This window comes from Camellia sinensis, chromosome 6, assembly GCF_055761805.1.
Source record: "Camellia sinensis isolate YWXY chromosome 6, ASM5576180v1, whole genome shotgun sequence".
NCBI classification, from domain to species: Eukaryota; Viridiplantae; Streptophyta; class Magnoliopsida; order Ericales; family Theaceae; genus Camellia; species Camellia sinensis.
This window is the reverse complement of record NC_138966.1, coordinates 13,360,498-13,371,394: the sequence shown is the minus strand read 5'-3', so window position 1 is coordinate 13,371,394 and position 10,897 is coordinate 13,360,498. Positions and strand designations below refer to the sequence as shown.

The window sequence follows — 10,897 nt, the reverse complement described above, 5'->3', positions numbered from 1 at the left end:
TCCGCTTCGCCAAACGTAAGCGCAAGCCAGGGGGCAAATGAAGTGGGTAAAAATTAATCAAGTCTTGGTACTAGGTCCAATGCGATGCTCACTCCGAGGTTGAGCTAGGTTGGACCTCGGCCCTATGGCCAACACTTGCTCTGAAGCAAGACAATCATAGGAGCTCGGCTCAATGTACGAATGTCACTCCAAAGTGGGCCGAGCAACATGGTGGACCTGGACGGGCAGCCAACCACTCCTAAGTAAGTTGAGTAACATGATGTGAAATTCCACAGCCGCATGAATAAACTGAGCAAAAAAAAAAAATGAATGTGATTTGGGTTCTTTCATGCTTGTTACTCTGTGTTTGTCATTTTGCAAATGGGTTTAGTGGGAATTTTTCTTCAAGACCTGCTCTTGTGAATACTGGGGCTATTTTTACATTTAATTCTACCATTGGTAGAGTTGCCAAAATTGCGATTGAGGAGGCTGTGAAAGATGTCAACTGTGATTCCAGTGTTCTTCCTGGAACCAGATTTGTTGTGAACAAGAAAGATTCCAATTGCAACATGTTTGTTGGCACTAGTGAAGGTACTTTGATTTTTACATTACCATTTTCTTAATGCTGAATCAGGGAAACCGAAGGACGCTCAAATCAAATGCATTATATTTCTGTCTTATGCTATTTTCAGTAAATGAGAGGAGGAGACTACATCAAACAGGGTGTTCATGGTTCAGTTTTTTTTTTTTTTTTTTTTTTTTGGTGACAAAAGGGGCCTAAGCTTTATGTTATAATTTGACTAGTGAAATGGTCTTGGATTGAATCTGATCCCATTTGATCCCATTTGATGGGACTTAGGACCAGATTTGGTTTAGTTTTGGGGACCGAAGCCCAAAGAAAAAAGCTAACTACCAACAGGGGAACTACGTCCCTAAACATCAAAGGCTAACAAGGGTAGGACAGAAAGAGGAGGCATACGAAAGAGTTGCCTTGGAATCTTCAGCATTTGAGCTTCCTTAGCCAAAGAATCCGCACACGAATTTGCAACACGCTTACCCCCCTGGAGTTTGCAATGCTAATCTTGATCCAGAAGTTCATGGTTTGGTTTTGAAGTAGAATCAAGAATCAAATCACACGTTACAGTTCAAGAAACTTTAGAACCAAACAGGACCATAAAATCTATGGAATCTAACCAAACTGCCGATTATGGTTTGAAACCAGTTCAAGGCTAAAAAATCTTGATGCATATCATTTGTTCGCATAATGTGAACAGTACACAATGCTTGATTGGCTCATTTAGAGCTTTTGGTGGAACCATCTCGTTGAACCAATTAGATGTGTATTATTCACCATTTCTCCTATCCGTTGTCCCCCTTGCTTGGACCTTCTTCTAAGGGGTTGTTGTGTAACAAGTGCATAATGTCCACTGGAATGCCCATGGGTTTTACATGAACAACAATGCAATGTTCATTGTCCAAATATCCAAATATGATGTTAGGTACATAATGTCCAAATATGATCGAGTAGTATTAGGTGTACGGTAGGAATAATGTCAAAATATCTAGTGTATAAACTGCATTATACACTGTTCGGTTTCGTTTTAAAATGAAACTGTGAACCATATTTAAAATGGAACTGTGAACCGAACTGTAGATTACCGTTCTCCACTTTTGATAACTAGAACCAAACCAGCAATTCAAAAAATTTGGTTTGGTTTGGACCGGTATACGTTTTTTGGCTCAGCCCTAGCATCAAATGAGTCAAATACTAACATTAAACTCATCAGATTGGAGTTTTTCATTTCCTCATCTTACAAATAAAAACACGTATTGTTTTGTATTCTATTTTAGTTTTCTTATGTTCTATATCAACCAAATTGAGCAAAGTTAAAAAAAAAAAAAAAAAAAAAAAAAATTGGTAAGTAAGCAAAGTTGTTTCTTTGTCTGATGTTCATCAAATTTTGATAGTTTTGTTTTAGAAGAGTATCAATCCATCGTAGTTTTACTAATAACTGTTTGTTGATTTCATTACAGCTTTGCAATTTATGAGCACTGATACTATTGCTGTTATAGGCCCACAATCTTCTGTAGTTGCCCATCTTGTATCCCATGTCACCAATGCATTTCAAGTTCCTCTATTGTCATTTGCGGCTACGAACCCATCTCTCTCTCCTATTCATTTTCCATTTTTTGTTAGGACAACACAAAGTGATTTGTACCAGATGACTGCAATAGCAGAGATAATTGAATATTATGATTGGAAGCAGGGAGTTGCAATTTTCATTGATGATGATTATGGTAGGAATGGTGTGGGAGAACTAGATGATGCACTTGCGGTGGGTCACATTAAAATCTTGTAGAAATTTAATGTATAAAGAGAAATGATTGTATTATTGATTGATATAATGTTATATTTATTACAATGATTCATGATTCCTATATATAGAAGAGGGTGAGTGTGTAGTAGGTAAGGAGTAGGTGAAGTGGAGGTGGTAGTGGTGTAGTGGGTTAGGTTTAGTGGAGTAGGTGAGGTGGTAGTGGTGTAGTGGGTTAGGTTTAGTGGAGTAGGTTTAAGTGGGTGAAGTAGGTGATAGGTTTTAACAGCCCCCCGCAAACTCAAGGGGGATAGGAACTAGCCAACTTGAGTTTGGAGAGAGTAACAAAACAAGAAAATAGATTAATACATAAAAAAAAGAGGATAGGAGACACTGTATGGTCGTGCCAGACCGTTGGTGAAGACACTGTATGGTGGTGTTAGACCGTTGGTGAAGACACTATATGGTGGTGTCATAACGTTGTAGAGGACACTGGATTGCGGTGTCAGACTGATGTAGAAGACAGTTTATGGGGTCATGTCGGACCGTTGTAGCAGATAATGTTGTGACAGTTGTTGTGACAGTTTACGGAGTCTTGCTGGACCCTTGTAGAAACTAACCGGAATCAATGTCGGGACAGTTTATAGAGTCTTGTCGGACCCATAAAGGAGCTAACCGGAATCAATGTCGGGACAGTTTACAGAGTCTTGTCGGACCCATGAAGGAGCTAACCGGAATCAATGTCGGGACAGTTTACAGAGTCTTGTCGGACCCATAAAGGAGCTAACCGGAATCAATGTCGGGACAGTTTACAGAGTCTTGTCGGACCCTTAAAAAATACACTGTATGATGGTGTATATAGGCTGCCCAAATATATATATATATGGATATATATAGTGAGCCCTCAAAAGTCGCGCCCTCAAAAGGCGCGCCCACTTCATCAAAAGGCGTGCCCGACAGAAAGCGTCGAGCCATCAAAAGGTGAGCCGGAGACGCGGCGAGGCACGTGAGCGACAGAGTGGCGTGTCGGCCGCGTCGTCAGTGTCGATATAAACCAATGCGGAGGCAGTGGAAACCAAACCAGGCTGAAACCTCTGAACATTGTCAGACTGAAACACTCTGAAAAATACTCTGGATCCAACCCTTCTCTGAAAAACTCTGCGTTTTCGGAGAGAGAAACTTTGTAACACTCTGTAACCAATCTGTCTCTGAAAGTACCAGTCAGAAATCGCTGCGTCGCTGAAACACTCAGCAACCCAAAAAACATGGCCTCTTCTTCCCGTCCAGCTACCCAGAACATGGCCTCCTCTTCCCGTGGTCTGCTCACGCTCTTTCCAGACCTGAACGAGTCCACAAGAGAAATAACTGGTGCGGTGGCCAGTGAACCTCAACCAAACACCTCTGGTTTTGCTCCGTTGAACTTTCCGATGCGGTCGGTGGAGCAAAAAATGGCAGTACAAACAGATATTGAAGCCAATCAGTATACATTGAAGTCATGTGTGGAAACCATGACTGCGGTCACAAACTTGTCGCACCGGCTGCAGAGTAGGACAAATGAGGTGCAGCAGTTAAACGCCCAACTGGCTCTGCTCCAACGCATGTATAAGGATGCGCGAGCAGAGATAAGTGTGCTAAAGGCGGAAAACAAGGAGCTGAAACGGAAGGCCACCGTGATGTTCCGATTTGGAGGGCCGCCATATGCTGCAGTGGAGGAGCAGGGAGTAGTGATCGTGCCCAGTGGAGTGGGAAACACGGAGGCAACACCGTCAAGGGCTGCCCAGGACGGAGGCAAGAAGAAAAGACCGGCGGCAGAGTAGAGAAGAAAAATCCCACCTGTGAATGTGGGTGTTTGTTTGTTTGTTTTTTTTTTTTTTTTTTTTTTTTGTATGTGGAAACATGGTGATCGGGGTGAGCCCTGACATGAATAAAATGAGTTTGGTGTGCAGATCTTCCTGCGTCTTTTTTTGTTTTTGTTTTTGTTTTTTTTTTTTATAAAAGAAAAGAAAATTGAAGAGAAGTGTGTGAATGTGAAAGTAATAAAAAAATAAAAAAAGAAATGGGAGATTTAAAGTTGTGGGCGGGTGTGTTGGTTGCTTTTCAAAAGATGGAGTAAAAAAGTTGAGTGGGGAACATGAGTGTGTGGAAAGAATGAAAAAGAAAAAGGATGGGTTGGATTTGTACAAAATAATAATAAAATAAATGAGTGGAGAAGGTTGGAAAAGGGAAGAGAAAAAGAAAGAAAGGCAAAGTATTGGTTTGTTTTGGATTCCAAGTAACAATGGAGAGAAACACTCCGGTGAGGAAGCCTCACACATCCACTGCGTGCTCACGGCTTTGAAGAGACCCACTTTCCAGAACTTCGACCACTGCAAGCACTCCACCTTCTTCAGATGTCAATGCTATTCTGCCCTCATCAAAAACCACTAAAGATTCCATAAGTGCAGTTTGCAGGTTTTGAGGACGTGAAGACCGGTGAATCGGCGGTTTCGACGATCGTGAATCTCGCTGAAGGGGCTAAGTTCGCGAGAGAAGGTGTTAAGGCTCCGAGCTATGCGATTCTCAGTATCTGCAAGTCTCTCGTCGCCGGAGGAGTAGCCGTAGGCGTATCACGCACTGCTGTAGCCCCACTGGAACGATTAAAAATTTTGCTTCAGGTACAAAACCCACATAACATAAAGTACAACAGTGGGGGTAGATGAAGGGACTGCAGCGACGGGTTAAGGTCAACAGTGGGGGTAGATGAAGACGACCGAGACGGTGGTGTATGGGACTGACGGGCTTGTGCGAGGTCAGAGAGTTCTTAACACTGGTTCTCGAATCACTGTACCTGTGGGCAGGGCCACCCTTGGTCGTATCATGAATGTTATTGGAGAGCCTATCGATGAGAGAGGCGAAATCAAAACCAATCACTTTTTGCCTATTCATCGAGAAGCTCCTGCCTTTGTTGATCAAGCAACTGAACAAGAGATCCTTGTTACTGGAATCAAGGTGGTTGATCTCCTTGCACCATACCAAAGAGGTGGAAAAATTGGACTATTTGGTGGTGCTGGTGTAGGAAAAATAGTGCTTATTATGGAACTTATTAACAATGTCGCGAAAGCCCATGGTGGTTTCTCTGTGTTTGCTGGTGTTGGTGAGCGTACTCGAGAGGGTAATGATTTGTATAGGGAAATGAAATCCGGCGGGCGGTCAAGGCAAGGTTGTCGCCCGCCGGAAGGCGAAGAACACCAAGAGCTTAACCTATAGCTCTGATACCATGTAGAAATTTAATGTATAAAGAGAAATGATTGTTTTATTGATTGATATAATGTTATATTTATTACAATGATTCATGATTCCTATATATAGAAGAGGGTGAGTGTGTAGTAGGTAAGGAGTAGGTGAAGTGGAGGTGGTAGTGGTGTAGTGGGTTAGGTTTAGTGGAGTAGGTGAGGTAGTAGTGGTGTAGTGGGTTAGGTTTAGTGGAGTAGGTTTAAGTGGGTGAAGTAGGTGATAGGTTTTAACAAATCTCTCACAAGGTGAGGATTCCTCCAAGTTCTGAAGTTAGTTGGGGTGAGATAATGAATATTCTTGTCAAGGTAGCATTGTTGGAATCTCGAATTTTTGTTCTTCACGCATATCCTGATTCTGGCTTCATGGTATTTTCCGTGGCTCACTATCTTGGGATGATGGGCGACAGGTATGCATGGATTGCTACCGATTGGCTTTCTTCTGTTTTAGATTCCTCTTTGAATCTCCCCTCCGAGACTATTGATACATTGCAAGGAGTTCTTGTTTTACGTCAACACACCAGATTCAGATAGAAAAAGAACTTTCTTCTCTAGATGGAACAAGTTGACCGGTGGTTCTTTTGGGTTAAATACTTATGGGCTTTATGCTTATGATACTGTTTGGCTGGTTGCTCATGCTATTGATTCATTTTTTAATCAGGGTGCAATTATTTCATTTCCTAATGATTCTAACTTAAATTCTGCTAAAGGAGGTAGTCGCTTCTTCAATGGAATGCCCGTTTTTGATGGAGGAGTTCTCTTGCTGAAATACATATTGCAGAGTAATTTTGTAGGTTTAACAGGTCCTATCAAGTTTAACCCTGACAGGCCAGTCATTCTTCCAGTCTATGATATTGTTAATGTGATTGGGACTGGGTTTAGAAGGATTGGTTACTGGTCTAACTATTCTGGTTTATCAACTGTCCCTCCCGAGACACTCTACTCAAAGCCAGCTAACCGGTCTAGTGCAAACCAACGACTATATGGTGTTGTTTGGCCCGGAGAGACAACATCAACACCTCGGGGTTGGGTGTTTCCAAACTATGGGGAGCAATTGAGAATTGGGGTACCTATTCCCGTGAGTTACAAGGACTTTGTGTCACGAGTGAAAGGCACTAACACTATAAAAGGATTTTGCATAGATGTATTTACGGCTGCTGTAAACCTCTTACCATATCCTGTTCCATATCTATTTATCCCCTTTGGAGATGGCCAAAAAACCCCTAGCTACACAGAGCTCGTGAATTTGGTTGCAACGGGTGTGAGTACCAAAAAAGAGATATCTCATGTCTCCTATTCAAAATAATATCAAGTTAGTTTTTGTTTGCAGCTGGTTTGTTTCACTAATTATTTGCTTTTAACAGGTTTTTGATGCTGCTGTTGGTGACATTGCTATTGTTTTGTGGATTTTACTCAGCCATTTGCTGCATCGGGACTTGTAGTGGTGGCCCCATGTAGGAGGTTGAACACAGATGCTTGGGCTTTCCTTCATCCCTTTTCTCCACGACTGTGGGGTGTCATTGCTGCTTTGTTCGTTATTGTTGGTGTAGTAGTGTGGATTCTGGAGCGCAGGAAAAATGATGAGTTCAGGGGGTCACCTAAAGAACAACTCATAACAATTTTATGGTGAGTTATTCTGTTGGATCTTCAAATGATGTTAAATATCGAACTTCTAATTATGATTGTTACTTTCTGGTTGTGATAATTTATTTATTTGTCTTGTTTTCACGATTTTCTTAACCGTGATCCTCAAAGGAGTACTAATAGAGTCCAACCGATTGTGGCATGTTTGGCGCATAAAAAAGTACACACGTTTTGAATCTTTTCTGTGTCTCTTTATCTTGATAAACGAATTAATACATAGTAAAAGCATCATGATTTTGCATGATAGTTAAAATATTCTTTTTCAGTTTTGATAAAATGAAAGACATCTTAGAGGATGTTTGGATATGTATCAATATTTAAAACTAAAACAAGAATTATAGCCGAGGTTTCCTACCAAATTACTATTATTTTTTTCTCTTGCAAAGACTTGGAGAAAGCTGCAATCAATAAGATTTTGCTAATCCTCTATTCCTGAAAGGAAGAGCGTGGGCTTCTTTTTTCTTTCTGCAGGGATCAGTAGATTGGATCTAGTCATAAGAAGAATGCTTGGTATAAATAACTCACTTCTCATAAATTTGACAAAGTGGAAGCTCTTATTTTCATATTTTCCATTCCTTATCTTAATTTTGAATCTACTTCTTGGAAGAAAATAAGAAAACAAAGCACACACAACCTGAACAAAAGATAGAACCCTTGCAAGCACATTAGTGAAACTTTCATAATAATATCAAGTTGATTATAGTTTGCTGTAGTGCTGTTGCAAAGTTTGTTTTGAGTCAAATGGTGCTCCTGAAAAAAGTTGTAAAGTTGCATTAACTTGCATGATTGCACAACTTATGGCTCATGAGAGTGATCAAAAGATTTAAAAAGATTTTAGAGTGATTAAAAGCATCTCCTCATTGCCACAATGTCCAGTGTTAATCAATCTCTTGTTTTATCTCCTCACAGGTTTATCCTCTCAACTCTATTTTTTGCCCATAGTAAGTGAATCTTGGGTTCTTGTGAATTCTTATTCTCATAGGAGAGCCATGAAGCAGCACTTGATACTATTGGATTCTTTCTTCCTTATGCAGGAGAGACCCCCATGAGCACCCTTGGTCGTATAGTGCTAATCATATGGCTCTCTATTGTTTTGATAATCAACTCGAGTTACACTGCAAATTTGACCTCAATCCTCACAGTGCAACATCTAACCTCTCATATTGATGGAATCGAAACCTTGAAAGTAAGCGATGATCCTATTGGATACCGAGCGGGCTCTTTTGCCGAGCGTTATTTGAACGAAGAAATTGGTATACCTAAATCTAGGCTTGTTCCCCTTGCATCACCAGAAGAATACGCTACGGCACTCCAACGTGGTCCTAAAAAGGGGGGTGTTGCTGCTGTGGTCGATGAACAACCATATATAGAGCTTTTCTTGTCGAGCCACTGCAAATTCAGGATTGTAGGTCAGGTGTTCACCAAAAGCAGCTGGGGTTTTGTGAGTATTCATATAACTTGGTTTCTCTATTTCTTGTTTGGATGAAAGGTGCCTTCATATAGTCAGCAAGAAATTTGTGGAAAAATTACACTGTTTGGATGTACCATTGAAGTTGTATAAGCACATTTTGTTTCTCACAGTATCTGAAGCAGAAATCTTTTGCAGACTGACAGCCACATTCTTTTATTCTATTTTATTTATCTGAAATCCAACCCCAATGTGCCATACCTGCCTTTAATCATTTAGTTTTGTACAACACTAAAAGCCAGGCACAGTGCTAGCCTGGACCATATATCTGATTTTCTCTGCTTTGAGTTCTACCTTGTCAAATTCATTCAGGATGTGTTTGGATCAAGGATTTGTGGAGGAATTTGTGGAGGGAAAGAGAAAAGGGAACAGAAAAGTGAATGAAACACAAGCTAAAATTTTATACACTTCTCCCTTCCTTTTTCATTTCCCTTTACAATTCTCTACTCAAAATTTTGATCCCAACACATCCTTAAAATAACTAAAGGAAGGCATATAGAATAGCAATAGTAAGTTAAAATTAGGGAATATTGCATAGAGTTCTGGAAGTATTTACGTAGGTTTGAATTGTACGCATCAAGTTCCTTTTACTCACATTAGATGAAGAAAGTTGTTCTGTTGATACCCCAAATCGAAGGTAAAAAAAAGGGTTTAGACTTATGAATCAGGACTTGACCAACTGACCAAGTTACCAAAAGATCTTCTCTATGCCATAAAATGGAATCATGGTTTGAATTTTGTATCACTACTTTTCTTCTTGCGCTGATGAATTAATGTTCCTATATTAAATGCAGAATTTTTATCCTCTATTATTCTAGATTTTGACTGATGGAACTGAGAAGCAAGAAAGTTTCATTATTTTTTCCTTATATTTTTTGTGTAATTCTTTACTAGGCATTTCCCCGGGACTCCCCTTTGGCTGTTGACATGTCAACTGCAATTTTAACACTATCGGAGAATGGGGAACTGCCGCGGATTCATGATGAGTGGCTGACAAGAAGCACATGTGGCTTAGAGAGTGCTGCGATTATTGAATCAGGCCGTCTTCACATGAGGAGCTTCTTGGGCCTCTTTCTTATATGTGCAGCTGCTTGGTCTGTTTCTCTCATCATCTATTTCTTGAAGATCAAATGCTCCAAATATGTTTCAAACGACAAGGTCAGATCATGTTCTAAGCATCTTAGGAAAATTTTCAAGCCTAAATGCTGCAAAGAAAGATCAGAGAGTAAGAGAAGGAAAGTGGAGCGATGATAACAATGATAAAATCTTCGGACGAGACTGAAACAAATATCCACCATAGTGACATACATATTAACTCTAGCAATCCAAGACAGTATCTAGATTAGTCCCTTGTGATTGTTTTTTAACATGTGAGAGATACAATGATCTCATCCATATTTTGCATTCATTACTTATTTTTATATGGGCTGAAGTAAAATTTTTCAGTAAGGAATTTCTGGGAGCATTTTTTCATTATAGGATAATAATTGACGTTTATGTACTTAAGCAATCTCACTTACAGCGTAAAAGCCTTAAATATATCAAAATCATTTGGGAATAATACACACTTAAAAGAAAGGTGTGTACTATATGGTTAGTTATGACGTTTGTGGTTTTTGGTTATGACTCATTGTTGTGTCAGTTATAATGTGATTATGACCTATTGCAATTTTTATTTTTGTTATAGTGATATTTGGTTATGCCTTAAAGTGGTATTTGGTTATGACTCATTTTAATAAAAAAAAAATTTAGGAAACAACAAAACAGACACAACATACACCACAAACTCAAGAAACTAAGCAACCAACAAGACACAGGCAAAACATAAACAAATGCACAGCTTAAAAGCCAAGACTACCACCAGAAATCGCACCTCAATCAGAAACCTGCACGCATTAACATCACAACCCTGCAAGGATAACGAGAACACAATTGCGATTTTTATTTTCGTCGAAGTGATATTTGGTTATGACCCATTTTAGTTTTTATGTTTTTTCCTTTCTTTTTTTCTTTGTTTTTTGTGTTAGTTATTGTGGGGTTTGTTATTACTATTATTTTAGTTATGACCGAAAACGTATTTACATATGTCTCATGTGGTGCTTGATTATTACCAATTGTATATTTTTTTTAGTTACGATTGAAAGTGATTTAATTATGATATTTGCAGTATTGATATTTTAAATTATTAAAACTTGAATATGATATACTAAAAAAAATGTGTA

General features: G+C 39.5%; 1 pseudogene across 1 annotated transcript; it reads left to right on the top strand.

The window, feature by feature from the left end:
* Nucleotides 1–305: 305 nt before the first annotated feature.
* On the top strand, nucleotides 306–10,167 carry LOC114286761 (glutamate receptor 3.3-like; annotated as a pseudogene). Its single transcript, XR_014331983.1, has 7 exons — nucleotides 306–570; nucleotides 2,014–2,319; nucleotides 5,784–6,824; nucleotides 6,928–7,189; nucleotides 8,117–8,148; nucleotides 8,242–8,648; nucleotides 9,570–10,167. The product of XR_014331983.1 is annotated as a glutamate receptor 3.3-like (transcript).
* Nucleotides 10,168–10,897: the final 730 nt, after the last annotated feature.